General features: G+C 35.6%; 1 non-coding gene across 1 annotated transcript; it reads left to right on the plus strand.

Annotated features, from left to right (window-relative positions):
* Positions 1 to 1,342: 1,342 nt before the first annotated feature.
* Trnav-uac lies at positions 1,343 to 1,415 on the plus strand. Its single transcript has one exon. It is a non-coding gene; the product is annotated as a tRNA-Val (tRNA).
* The last annotated feature ends 13,107 nt before the right edge of the window (positions 1,416 to 14,522 follow it).

The raw sequence follows: 14,522 nt of genomic DNA on the forward strand, positions 1-14,522 counted from the left end.
CCTACCTTGAAGTATAATCTAAATTAGATTTTTAAAATTGGTGGAACACGGTCAAAAACACGAATAACTGCTTTGCACCATTTGCATCTATGTATTCCAAGAGGATATTTGATTTGGTTGTTGAGATCTTAACCTGCTAGACCCTTTATTTTGTATTTTAAAAGGGGAAAAAATACTATTTTGTAGTTTGTTTTACAAACACCAAAGTCAAAGCCAATTTGTATTTTGCATTTAAAATAGATTCGTAGTGGTATTTTACATTAATGATCCTGTGAGTGATGGCATGTGCAGCGGCCTTAAGAGTCGTAAACAGCAGCGGTGCGCCAAGTCAGTTAGTGCCATCTAACTCCTACGCTGAGGGGGTTGGGTCACTGGTGTTCCCGAAGCAGATTCGCGGGCAGCGAACTGCATAGAGGAGGCCCAATTCCTTCCCATAAAAGGCTGATTTCTGTTGCCAATTCGGTCATATTTTAATCGGTTTTCAAAAATGACCGCGGCGCGGTGATGAGTGCGATGTACTTTTTTCAATATTTTGCATAATATTGTTTTTAATTGCGAGAATAGCATTGAATAGTTATTAATTTAATAGATCACATCATCATGCGTATAAATTTCGGTTTACAACCTCTAATTATAACTAATATCTCCGTAAAGCTCGGATCAATTTGTCCATCAGCGACGTGAGTGGCGACTTTTGTAAACCCATTTAAATGAATGATCTTAGGTTTTCCCGGCGTATCAGTTGCAGAAAAGTTTCTCGGGTTGTCCACCGGTTGATGTCGTCCATGTCTCCCGACGTTTCGATCCGCGACTTGCTGATCATCCTCAGGGGATCTTCCGAATGACATCACATTTCGAGGCCGACTTGAGGATCTTATAATTATTACAGAAAAGTCTTTTTCTAACATTCTGTATATGCTGCGTATATAACACCTACAGTGATAAATGAAGTATCTTTTAAAACGTTGAATCGCCGGCTTCTGACGAAAAACACAATCTCAATCTCGAATTCCACTATTTACCTAAATAATTTGACTTAAGAGTTTCGATTTTTCCATGTCAATTATTCCCTCGAGGTATACAGACTTCAAAAATTTTTTAATTCCAAATTTAAAAAAGGTTTAAAACCCGTTACATCCGTAACGAAATCGAGGAATCGTAACATTATTAAAATATTAAAAAGAATATGCAAGTGAAGTACGATATTTTCGCAGGGGCTATCTATTGTCCTCTTTTGTAATACTCAAGCTCGCGGGACTACGGCGGTAGGTGGCCCCTCCCCACCTCCGCCGAAACGTCCTCCTCAAGTGAATTTCCGTGAAAGATATCCTTGGTCCACTAAGTTCCCGTGGTGTAGTGGTTATCACATCCGCTTTACACGCGGAAGGTCCTCAGTTCAAACCTGAGCGGGAACAATTTTTCCCACCTTTGTTTCCTAATTTTCTCCGTTTGATTGTTGTATATAATAAATTTCAATACAAGGAGAGGAATTTTTAAATTTTCTCAATAGAGGGCGTTTAAAAAATAATTTTACATTCAGAAATTTCTATTACAGCTCAGATTAAATCGATTACATGATTAACCACAAAAATTGAAATGAAATAAACATAATTAAAATAACATAAACAAGGTAAAGAACGATTTTCATAAAAATTATAAAATTCTCTAAAAAATTAAGCTTTTTGTCACTCGAAGAAAAGTTAAAAGTGAAATAAACAGATCATTAAAATAACATAAATAAGGAAAAAAACGATTTTCATAAAAATTATAAAATTCTCTAAAAAATTAAGCTTTTTGTCACTCGAAGAAAAAAATGTCGGTGCTGATTAGCTCCAAATTTTAACATTACTTGGCAAATATGTAAAATTCACCATTCTCCTTTCTCCTGAGGTCCGGGGTTAAAAGTTTCGTGCTTATGGGCCCAGCTGAAGATCCCTGAAGACCCGCCTAGTGTTTCGATCCCGTGTTTATAATTTAATTTGAGTGTTCATCTTCTCCCTCGCCAATTTCACAGGCTATCTATTTCTCTTGTACCTTCTGATTGGTTGTAGGTGACGAATTAGATTCTTTTTGAATTGTTACAAGGGTTAGAAATCTGTTAGCCATAGTACTATAACCAGGTAAGAATTATGAAAGGATATGACTAAAATTAGTAAAAGTATATGAAGTTGTTGATTTTTACCCCCTTTCTAATGTAAAATCGGCTGGACATTTTGCAGACTTGCTTTATTTTAATCACGATACAATATTTAATAATCAGATATTTTTCAAATTATGTTCCATTGTGCTCTAAGTAAGTAACTAAATTTCCATAAAAGGAAATATAGTTTTAAAATTTCTCTGTAGATGGCGTTTTCTATTTTTTATGCAGAAATTTATTTTTAAGCAATGGTTAAATCGATTACATGATTTACCACAAAAAAGTAGAGCATTGACATGAAATAGACGAAGCAAAAAACGATTTTCTTGAAAAGTATGAAATTCAATTAAAAAATTAAGCTTCTTATCGCTAGGAGAAAAAAATGTGGGGGCCGATTAGGTATGGATATTAATATTACTTACCAATCCATACTCATCTTAGGGCTCTTCTAAAATTATATCTAATAATAATAATTCTCCTAGTGATAAAAAGTTAAGTTTTACTTTCAGTGCATTTCATTACTGGTTTTTGGAAATAACGTCTTTATTCCTTCGTTTAATCTCCCTTATCTTGAGGCCCGAGCGTGAAAATTTCATTCTCATGAGCCTGAAGTGTATCCCTGCGGGCCCGCCCAGGGATTATTTCCCGTGTCTCTCATTTATTTCGAGCGTTGTTCCTCTACGCCTATTTTCCAGGCTACCAGTTTCTCTCCTGCCTTCGGGTTATGTTATTCTTCTTTCTCTTATCCCCTTTTGCTGTTGGGCGTCGGGTTCCACCAGCCACTTTCTGAACTCCCTCCTATTCTGAGCGAGGCACTTCACATCGTTTATACTCAGCCCGCGCTGGGCTGCCAGTCTCTCCTCATAGCCTTCCAACTCCAGCCTTGGCCTCGCCTTCCCTCCGGTCTTGCTTCCATCACCTCTCTTGGCTTCCTATCCTCCTCCATCATATCCACATGTCCATACCATCATAGTGCTTTCCTTTCCATTTCTTCTGTGATTGAGTCTAGCTGGAATCGGGCTCTGATGGTTGTATTTCGCACTCGACCTCTTCTAGTGCGTCCTGCTGCACGTCTGCCTGGCTGCCTCCTCGTAAAAGTAGCCACTTCTTAATCAAGATATGTACCATATTTATCATAATTAAATAGTTATGCTACCGCTTTCTTCCATGCCTAAGATTATTTATAAGGTTTAATAAGTCATAAATCCTAAATTTGGTGAAGATCGGTGGATAATTTAGGAATCGATAAAACCCGACCATCCCCACTCTCCGTTCCGTACATCAGCACTGGCTGGAAAATACTGGTTATGTGTGGGTGAGAAATGAGACTCTGTTTTAATTGCCATAAGGCTAAAAAATTTGGAAACCAAGAGCACAATAATTAAATCAGGTAAAAGATGTGAAACGATATGCCTAAAATAAGTAAAAGGGCTCGGTAAAATTTATTATTGAAGGAAAGAATTAGTTTTTTTTAGATATTTAAACATTTATTTATATTCCTATCTTTAATTATACTAACGGTTGCATTGCTAAATTGAGTTAAGTTTTGATGAGAATTTGTTTTTCTACATTAATTTAAAAGCGAAGGTATCTATAATCAAGGAAAGCGATACTGTTGAAAAAGTTCCACCAATGCCGACTATTCTTTCTATATTTCCCTGTTACTCTCTTTTCTCATTGAATAACACGCTGTAAACTATCTTCCTCCTCCCCAAATAATTTCTTTCATTAAAAAATACCAAGCATAGTTCTTTCCTTCCGTATAGTTTCCTGTTAAAAAATTTCTCCCTAATCCTCACGTTAATTTTTTTCTTTCATCAAAATAAAATAAATATGAAGCATTTAAATATAAATAAATGTATCCACTGCTGATTCAAGCCAGAAAGTATGAATTTTTATATTTTTGATCATTTGAAAACAATCTTTATTTATATTTATTCCTTCTTCTAGAAAAAGGGAAGGAATGAAGGCATAAAAGATTGAAATTTTATCCCTCCCTTCTGCTGATGTCCGGTCGTAAATGTCTCGTACTCAAAAGTCTAGCTCCAGGAGTTTATCCCCGCGGGCTCGCTCAGATTTTCGACTCCGTGTGTTTCATTTATTTTCAGCGTTGTTCTCCTTCCACGGTTATCTCTACACGCTACCTTTTTCTCTCTTACCTTCTGGTTGATTGTAGTTGACGAATGAGACTGTATTTGAATTTTTACAAGCCTTGGAAATCTGCATAACAATACTTTAATCAGGTAAGAATTATGAAATGATACGCCTAAAACAAGTAAATGAATACACATGCATACTGCATTGATTCGGTGCATTAGAAATATTGATTTGTATTTTGATATTTTATTATGCAAACGGTTTCTTGAGCCAAATTTCGGAGAGATATCTGTTATTTTACATTTACAAAAATTTCTAGGAAACCAGAAAAAACGAAACCAATGAAAAAGATTCACTAAAGCTGACCATTATATATATACTTACCTGTCCAATTTCCTTTTCCTATTGTATAGCACGCTATAAACTTTATCCTTCCCAAATAATGCCTTTCTTTAAAAAATGCCAAGCCCAGCTATTACGCTCAGCCCAGAAACTTTTCATTGTTTCTTGTTCAAACATTTCTATCCAATCCTCAAGTTAATCTTGCTTTCTTACATAAAAACAAAAAAATGACACATTGCAAATATAATAAGAGCTCATCCACTGCTACTTTTAGACAAAAAGTATGAATTTTGATTTCCTCTAGGATAAAACTCTACCAAGAATGAATTTATATTTTGGGGTAGATGGAAAGCTGATTAATAAGCAATACTCGTAAGTCCTAAAATGGTTTCACATAACTAGCTCACAAAAAATAGATAAAAAGGATAATAAATTTATGATGTTTTGATCAAATTCTACATATATAAAGTTTAGATGCAAGATGTAATTTATGAACATACCATTAAATATTTGGCATGTTTCATCATTTACGAGTCAATCCAGCAGATAACGAAAATACGAAGTAACAATAAAACCTTAAAAATCTTTACTTCACGCTAGAAATTTCAGATACAACATATAAACCTTCAAGGGAACAAGTTAAATGCCCTTATAAAATATGAGTTTACTGCTCGAGGTCTGGTCGAGGACTCTAGGCTAAAAGTAGCAGTGGATTAGTTCTTGCTTTATTTGAAATTTATAAAATTTATTTTTTTATCACGGCAAACCAATGATTTTTTCACGGGCTGGCATTATAAATTCCAGTAAAAACTTTTTTTGTGCGTTTATGTGCCAACAAATTGTTGAGAAAACATTGCAACACCTGGTCAGAACAAGGACTGCAATATAAATGTGCAAAAATCATCTAACTCATCTTTAAACCTTAGTTTTGTTTTTAGTTTTAATTCTAACCTTTGAATATGGGGTTTTCAAATCTATTTCCCCATCATATTTTTCCGTCTGCTTCGATTGCTCAAGCCAATTCGACGAAAAGCCTATTTTCCATTTTATATCCTCCCAACACGATTTTAAAGCGGTCCTTCCTCCAATTGCTTTGTTTGCCCCTTCTTATCTTTTCCATGAATTAGCAGGAAGGGAGATAAAGATTCATCACAAAACCAAGAACGCCTTCATTTAATTTCCTAGAAGTCGGGATAAGCTATTTCGCTTTTTTTCCTAATGACCGCAAATATTTCTCAGTGTACCAGGAAAATTCCCTCAGCCCGAAGATTTGATTGAAGTTGATGTGAGGCGTTGGATCTGTTTGTTCAGACCTATTAAATTGAGAATAACATTAAGGAGATTTGCTGAGACAGAAAAAATTCAATATTCATTTCAAAAAGTTGTTTTCGAATTTTATGTATCGTGGACAAAAGTCTCTCTTATAAAAAAATATAACAGTTTAGAAAGAGTTTAAATAATGTGATCGATTCAATGATATCTTTTTAACACCATGGTTATTCAAGCCTTTATATTCGACTATTGGGTCTTTTTTATTTAATACTAAGATCTGACTTTGATTTCAAAGTCCATTTATGAAAAGTCATGACGAACAGTATAGAGATGATGTATTTAATTGTCTAATTTTTGTAATGTAAGTTATGTGATGACGTATCCTATTCCATTATTTGGTGAGAAAGATGTTCAAATCTAGTTGAAATTAAAAATTCCTCAATGCTTAGACATGGACCGTTTTAGGAACCTTTTAAAAATGCAGATTTTCATATATGGCATTTCATTTCTTCCATTCGAGGAAAACTTAGGATTTTTGACGGTGCTGAGAATAAGGAATAACAGGACGTCACCCCAAATTAAAATTAAATCTTTTAATAGAAAAAATAATTCATATTTCCTAGCTAGCCCATTAAGAAAACATTAACATTTTTTAAATGCTTAAAGCAAAAAAATCTTCCTTAATAGGGAAATATTCTCATCCCTACGAAATTGGGAATGTGATATCGCCATTGATTGTTTCACTTCTGAACTTGAAAGTCATCAGCAAACACACGTTAATACTTAATGGGAGCGTAGGCTCAACAGCCAAATTGAATGAAAATATTCGTAGGGTTCGTGAACTCGAGAACTTCCTAAATCAAGATGATTATACCAGAACTGTGCTCCGACATTCAAAAAGATTTTAATTAACTGAAATATTACAATGTAAATGAAATGTACTTTCATTGTATTCAAAGTGTTTTTCATGTTTTTTTAAATATGATACGAGACGGAATATATGAGGGAGAAGAAGAAATTTTGCATTCGTATTCAAAACATTTGGATGATTTAGTATATAAAAAAGTGCAGTCCAGATTCAGGACTTAACACCCCCTTTAATAAATTAATGATACGATCATAAAAATTATGGCAATTACATTTAACAGCTCAAACTACGTAATTTAATTCTCTACCTACTTAAATGGACTTTGTGAGAATGCAATTGTTCCTGAAAATATGTTTTACTGCAATGGACTAGTCTGTGAACAAATTAATTTTATAATTGCTGCAGCCTTAAGATCGGAAAAAATTCCTTTTGTGCTATTGTGTTCCGTAGACCTAATGCAACTTTTTTGGTTAAATATCATCATAGACATTGCTATTTACATCAGAATATTTCACCCCCTCTCAGCACACCAACAATTTGTCTGGAGTGCTCATTCACATCTGGCTTGCCTGGAAGTTCAAGTACTCATTATGGAAAGGCATATTAAGGTACGGGGAGGTATTCAATCTCATCAGAAAACATTACAAATAGTTTTCACGGGAATATCAAACTGAAATGAGGAGTAAATATTTTGACTTTAGATTTATTGAATTTTAGTTGCTTTCATTGAGGAGTTTATCGTAAAAATTAAATCAAATTATAACGACTCAAAAAATTTTTTTGAAAACTCGCAGATAGATCAAGTACTAGTTGGGAAAAATATTATGAAATTAATTAACGAAAAAACAAAAATTTGCAAACTCATTGATCAAGGGGAACTTCCTTTGGAGAGCAGTCCGTTTGAAAATTCTTTTTGTAGGTATTTTAAGAGTTTTTGAGTATTTCATTCAGCCGCCCTCACTCCATTCCCACGAAAATAGGGGTAGGTAATAATAAAAAAAAACTCAAAGACTTCATGGGGTGACGGCAAATTCTGGAGAGCAATTCACTGTGGCACATAGATTATTTTTCCCAACGGTGGAAAAAATATCGGCTTCCATTCCTGGAAAAATTTGGATTTTTGACGGTGCTGAGAGAAAGGAAAAATATAATGTGACCCTAGAAAAATAAACTCCCTGATTCTCATTTGTCATTTGATCATGATTTATTTATGCGAATTCTTTCCCCTTGAAGTCCGTTTCATTCGCGAAAAAAGTCGCTTCCGCCGTCTCGTGAAAGAAAGAAATGTTTACCAGCATTTCCCACGACACAATAAGTCGTTAGCGTGGACATGGACTCTTCGGGGCCTTTCTCGGGAAAACCTGCGAAACGGCCCGCGCTGTGCCCCGGCTTCCGAGAAAGGTCCAACTCAACGGCCCGCGGTGAACGTTCGACACATATAAGTGGACAACGGCATTGGGTTGGATCAAATGGTATTGGGGGAGTATGGGAAGCATTGATAGCTATCTTTTCCTTGTCCCCAAACCCCACCACGAAAGGAACTTAAATATTTGTGTCCCTTTACGGGTAAAATGGAAAAGTGTGTCATCACCATCGCTTCCCGTTATACACATGCCTTTATTGTCCTTCCAGGGAAAATCCACGTCCAATGGAATGGAAAGCTTGAAAGTGTATGTGCGGAATTCCTCGAATTCAGCGGCAGAGGTCAATATTGGCTACACGGCGCTGCGCTCATTTGAACAAACAGTTGACTTGCATTAAGCGATGAAGTCACTCACGACGAGTTCAATAAGCGATCAGTATGCTGTAACGTTGTTAGATTCATCACACCTGCTCACTATTTTTTTTCGTGTCGTATAATTTATTTAAAACTTAAGCTCTTCTGGATGAATAATATATAAACTTTTTTCCGCAGAATTCTTATTTAAACACGACTATTATTTACACGGTTAACGCCATCTTCTGGCAATTATTGAGAAATGTTATTAGTTGACCTTTGACAGCAGCTACCCGCACCAAATTAATAAAAAACTTTTATCTGAGGGTATGCTCCATCCTTCTTCAGCATATATGACCATGTTTTAACGGTGAAACGGATCAAAAAACAACCATTCCTAAATAATTCTCTTTCCTTAAAAAGATAATTATTGGTTTGGAATGAAAAAAACTTCATTACTTTCCGCACTATCTATTTCACTGTTAACGTTATATAAATGCATATATTCACACATATGTTTATGTTTCACTATGATTTTAATTTCCTAATATTTCTATTTTAATACGACCTCTTACACTGCTCCGAAAAATTTCACCGACTATCTTAAAGTTGGATATGGGGTTGAGTTTGCCCTAAAGAGCTAGATCAATATTTTCAAAATTGCAATCGAGGGCAAAAGACCACTTTCATTTCTAAAAAGTAACTTACAAAGGCTAAGTGGCTGGAAAATAATTACATTGTTAGCTACTAAATGGCAATTAATAGCGAAAGCTCATTGAACAGTTATAAGCAGAAATTGATACATCCATTGGTGTCATTACTTCCAGCATTTTGAAGTGAAATAACAGCTGTGGTACCAAAAAAATGATGGAGGTATTTTGAAATGTATCCATTGGAAACTGTGGAGATGTAGAGTTATACTAACACTTATTTAATAATGAAAAATTGAAACATATTTTAAATATTAGGAAATGTGATTTTCCTAACGAGTTCATTGAAAATTGTGAATTGAAAAATTGTGAAAATTGAATTGAAATAACAGCTGTAGTACAAAAATGATTGAGATATTTAAAAATGTATCTATAAGAAATTGTAGATTTATATTTACCTTAAATTAATTTGATAGATAAATTTTGAAACATATTTGAAATCTTAGGAAATGTGGTTTTCCTCACAAGTTCATTAGAAAATTTGGAGGAAGTGGTTTACCTCGATTCACGATACGGGAAATTCAAAGAATAATTCCTTAGTGAGTTTCCAATGAATAGGTTTCCCCATGGCTTGCTCTCTAACTACCCGGCTTAAAAACACATTATCCGAAAATGATAAAGATAATTAAGCTGCTCGCGACAGAGAAAAAAACAAAGAGCTCGTTAATACAAGAAACGACGGTTATTAAGAAAGCAGGCAGGAGCTAAAAGAAGAGAAAAAAAGATTTACGCAGAAGGGAGTAAAAGCCCCCAAATAATCATTAACGTAATCGCTTCCACCATTCGCCGCTCATCCAATAGAATGTAGCGCCATTACACCCTCGGCTGTTTTTTTTCTTTCCATTAACGATCGATAATCTTTCCTCCCGTCAACCAAAACTCCTATTCTCTATCGTGCCCTGCTTCTCAACCCTTCTAAAAAACACCTTCCCAGCCCTTTCCCTCATGCTACTCTTCTGGTTTCCTTTTTAAGGCTCCGCGTACGAAACAAAAACAAAAGAATGACCAAAACCGTGATGCTATCTCTCCTGAATTCCCGAACAGGAGTCGGCAGTTCTGTCATCCTTCTCTCCTTTAAGTTCCAGCTAGCGGTGGGGACAAAAGGAGGCGAGGTTTTTCGTCGAACTTCCTTTTCGTTATTCTTTTGTTACCTTTCGCTTCTCTTTTGTTCTCGTCACTGGTATTCAATCCTCTACCCGCTTCCTCGTATCCCATATCTTACCCCTTCCTACTACTCTTCTTTTTTCCCCTTCCATTTCCGTGTCCTCTACTTCAAAACACCATACCCTTTTTTGAAAGCACGGGAAGTTTTAGAGTCATCGTCATTCTTTACAAGGGTTCCCTTCTATCTCTACGTTAGGTTTTATTCTAATTCTGTATGGTGTCCAAACTTTGGAGATGCCTACGTAGTTCGGTCCACGATTCTTCGATAAATTTCTCCTCATCGTGTCTTTATGTCTCGCTTATATGAATGGGTGACAAGCCAAGGGGTATAAGTGATTTCTTTTTCCTATACTGAGTTAGGTACAGAAATTAGTCATAGAAAACAAAAAAAGATCAATTAGATATTTGTAAGTGTATTTGATTTTTCACTCAATGCCAGTACAGAGCACAGACTCACTCGTATCCCTTGGCAACCAAGTTTTTGTGTCTTTCCTCTAGCAGTAAACTTTACCTAACTCTTTTGAGATAAAAATCTCTTGTGCCCCTTGACGTCTCGCCTCCTCATATTCCACGTTGAACCTCCAGCAACAGTCGCTTCTATCTATGCATGTTCACTTTGTATCTCTTGTCGCACTTATTCTTTCATTGCATCGTCCGTGCCCTAGGAGCTTTTGTGAGCAAGTTAACTCAAGTGAGAAATGCTTGATTTACTCTACGTATGGTGCAGTATCTTTCAATCAACGTGACTGGACAAAATGTCTGTTTAAAATTTGGCCAAATTTGAAGAGAGTTTTCTCAATTCGTCAATCGCGGGGAAAAAACTAGATAGGTAAGGGAAGCCATAAATCACAAGGTAAGCAAAGTACAAGTATCAGCATTGACCTAAATTAATCGATTCCTGTCTTTTTTTCAATTTCTTTCCTATAAATATAGGACCTGAAACAAAAAATGGTGAGTACACTCTGATTAAAGGTGTACCATCATTTTTTAAATGGATAACATTTACTGGGCTAGCATAAATGCATATTTTTTAAAGGGAACGTAGTACAGTGGAACTTGGTTATAACGGCATCGGCTGTAACGTCAACTCGGGTTTAACGTCACATTTTATACAGGCCAGCCAAAATTGAACATTTTATGTTGTACGAAAACCCGTTTATATCGTCGACAAATCGCCACGCTCGGGTATAGCGTCAAAAATTTGCGATTCTTAGGTTGCAGAAGTGCTTCACTGCTGCACTGCTTCAACACTCAACGCGCTTCAAGATATTTATTGCACGACGGAGAGAATTTATATTTCTGAAAGGACCGTTCAAAAGAAGATCACAGACTTTTTTCGACAGTAAAGTAAGGTTTTTATTATGCTATAAAATATTTAATTGTGAATATCATTTTTTTATTAACGTTTTTTTATTATACATACTCCAATGTACGAGTGGATTTCAATAAATAGTGCTGTATATAGCAGAACATTTGCGTCTTTACTTTGTCCTTTCACTCAGATTAAAGGCTGCTTTTTTATAACGTCACTCGGATATAACGTTATAAATATTCTGGTCCCTTTGATGACGTTATAACCAAGTTCCACTGTATTTCCATAAAGTCATAAAGTTGCTTCGAAGAATAGCCTTGTGCCATTAAAAAAATACAAAATTCACAATATCGTTACACTTGAAATATGATAGAACAATGTCTCATTCAATCATGCTAAATATTGCGCGATTGAAACCACTGCCCTTTAGGTAATGAATGTAGGACGAAAAAATATACTTAGTACTTCCATGAAGACAAAATGTGGCACACCATTTCATGTAAATTTTGCCTTTAATGTACCCTCGGAATAGTTTTCATAAGCAGGGTATTTTTTACTAATGATATATTAGGTATGCTTCTGAGTCACGAAAGTTGCCATCGATGAAATAGGGAACAATATTTTATAATAGATAAGTTGTAGTAGAAAAATTGAAAATACATTGCTGCAACTAGTATTCCGAATGGTATGTGATGAAAATAATGGGATGAGATAAGAATTAAACGTATAAAATAGTGGTGAAATATTTCGTTCATTTACTAACTCGTCGTTTAGTTAAATCTCCTGAACTAATTGCACTTCAATATAGAAAAATCAAAACCTTGTCTCAATCAAAATTAGCCGCACCTTATTGTGTGTTTTTGTCTGTAGCCATTTCTTTCCCAATTATTTAACTAACTAAATGGAAATTTTAACTCCATAGAGGTAAATTTTCAAAGGCCAGGTAATTTCCACGTCTGTTTGTGAATTTATCCGACTGAAATTTGGTTTCTGCGGGGACCAACGAAGCCAGAGAAACCATATTATCTTTCCGCTTTCATGACAGCGGACCGAAAATTTTCAATTAATTTCCGATGCGGGTGGCTGTGAATGCTTTGTTAGCTCACCGTAAAGTTTTTCATTCCTCTCTGAAGCTGGTACTCCTTCCGCCTGCTGGCATTTACTTAACGCTATTCTTCTCTCGTTTTTTTATCCCTCATTCATATCCTCAACTACTAGTCTTAAACGTTAAAATTTTCAATTGAGTTCAGTGTTAGGTGCGTTGTGTTCAATGAATCACCCAATCAGCAATGATTTCACTTTTGTATACATATGCGAGACGTTAATCGAAATTTATTGAAATTTTTAAAGCATGCGGGTTATTATTTTTCATGGATTGAACATTTTCGCTGTAGTCTCCATACAAATCCTGAGTTAACATGCTTACAAAGTAATTATTAATTTTTTTTGCAGATATTGGAAAAATCTTTAAATTGAATTAAATTGCATTTTATTCAAAACTTGCTAAATTACTTCGCCAAATGATGGAAAGATATCTTTATTCTCTTTCGCTATGTTGGGTTTATATATTCTCAACCGAAATTTTCAGTAGAATCATTAATTTAAAAAATATTTTATCATGATACATCGTATAAAAGATATATTTTGTTACCACTTTCAATACCAATAATTTCCCAGGTATTTTTGCACTATAACATTCCCCAATAGTTAAATGCGTAAAAATATCTTCAAGTTGCATTTTATGTTTCAAATTTGGCGGTTAAATCTAAGTAATTCATCTTCCAACTCGCAATCTCCTCCGAACTGAACTGAAATAAAATGTATAAGCTGCGAGATTACCCATGCATTTAAATGGATCGCAACTTTGAAGGTTCGCAAGTTGGCGATGAGGTGGGGGTTCAGCATTCCATTTTTTTAAAAGTCCGGCGGTTGTTATTAACGATTCGATTTCCAACAATTGTCTCAGCCACAAATGATCACCAATTATAGCGATGTCCATTTTCGGATTCTTAAACGTAAGCTCCATTTACCAAGTGCCTATTCCTTGATATTTTATTCCCAGAATCGATCACCAACCCCTTCCCCACCCGACCCCACCTTCCCACTCCTCTGGCTTCCGCCATACGCCCTTATCTCGCTCCGATCCCAAATGAGTGAACCTTTCCCTCTTCACTCGTCCGGATTATTTCGGAAGGCTATTTCAGCGCTCAGCTTCTGGTTGACCGCTGCCGTCTTTGGTTTAGGGGAGGGGAAGTTATGAGAAAGGCGGTTGGAGAAAGGGGAAGAGGCGAATGGTGAAGGCGTAAGGGAATGGAGATGGTTGAAGCGGTTATAATAGGCATCCCACATTATTTATTAATATTGAAGTATTCAACCGGCTAAGGTAAAGTGCAATTCAAAAGTATTGCAACGAATGGAGCAAGCGGTGCCACTTTCGTCGCAGATCGGAAATGGAGTTTCGCTATTTTCTACTGTGCCAGTAGGAGGGAAATTTGAACAACATTCCCATCTCCCGCAGTATTTTTATCACGACATCATTAAAGGAAAATTCATACGAGATATGTGCAATGTTTAATGCCACATGAATTGTACAGCTCATGCTAGATAATAAATATCTCCTTAAGAGTAATGATGATTAAGAGCCCAATTCAGAGTCCTTGATGGTAATTTTGTTCCATGCACGGAAACGAATCAGTCTTTTAATGTCACTAAATCAAGCTGAATTTTAACACGCCGTGGGATTATTAGCAGTGATATTGCGGCAAATATTTCTCGTTCGTTTTCTCATCAAATAGCTGCAGCGCTAATTGTATACTTCGACGGATCGGCTAATTTACGAAAGAAAGTTAATTGAAGTTATGGAGGTGTATTAATTATCTAGCACGAGCAGCACAATTCAT

This window comes from Ischnura elegans, chromosome 11 (genome assembly GCF_921293095.1).
Source record: "Ischnura elegans chromosome 11, ioIscEleg1.1, whole genome shotgun sequence".
NCBI lineage: Eukaryota > Metazoa > Arthropoda > Insecta > Odonata > Coenagrionidae > Ischnura > Ischnura elegans.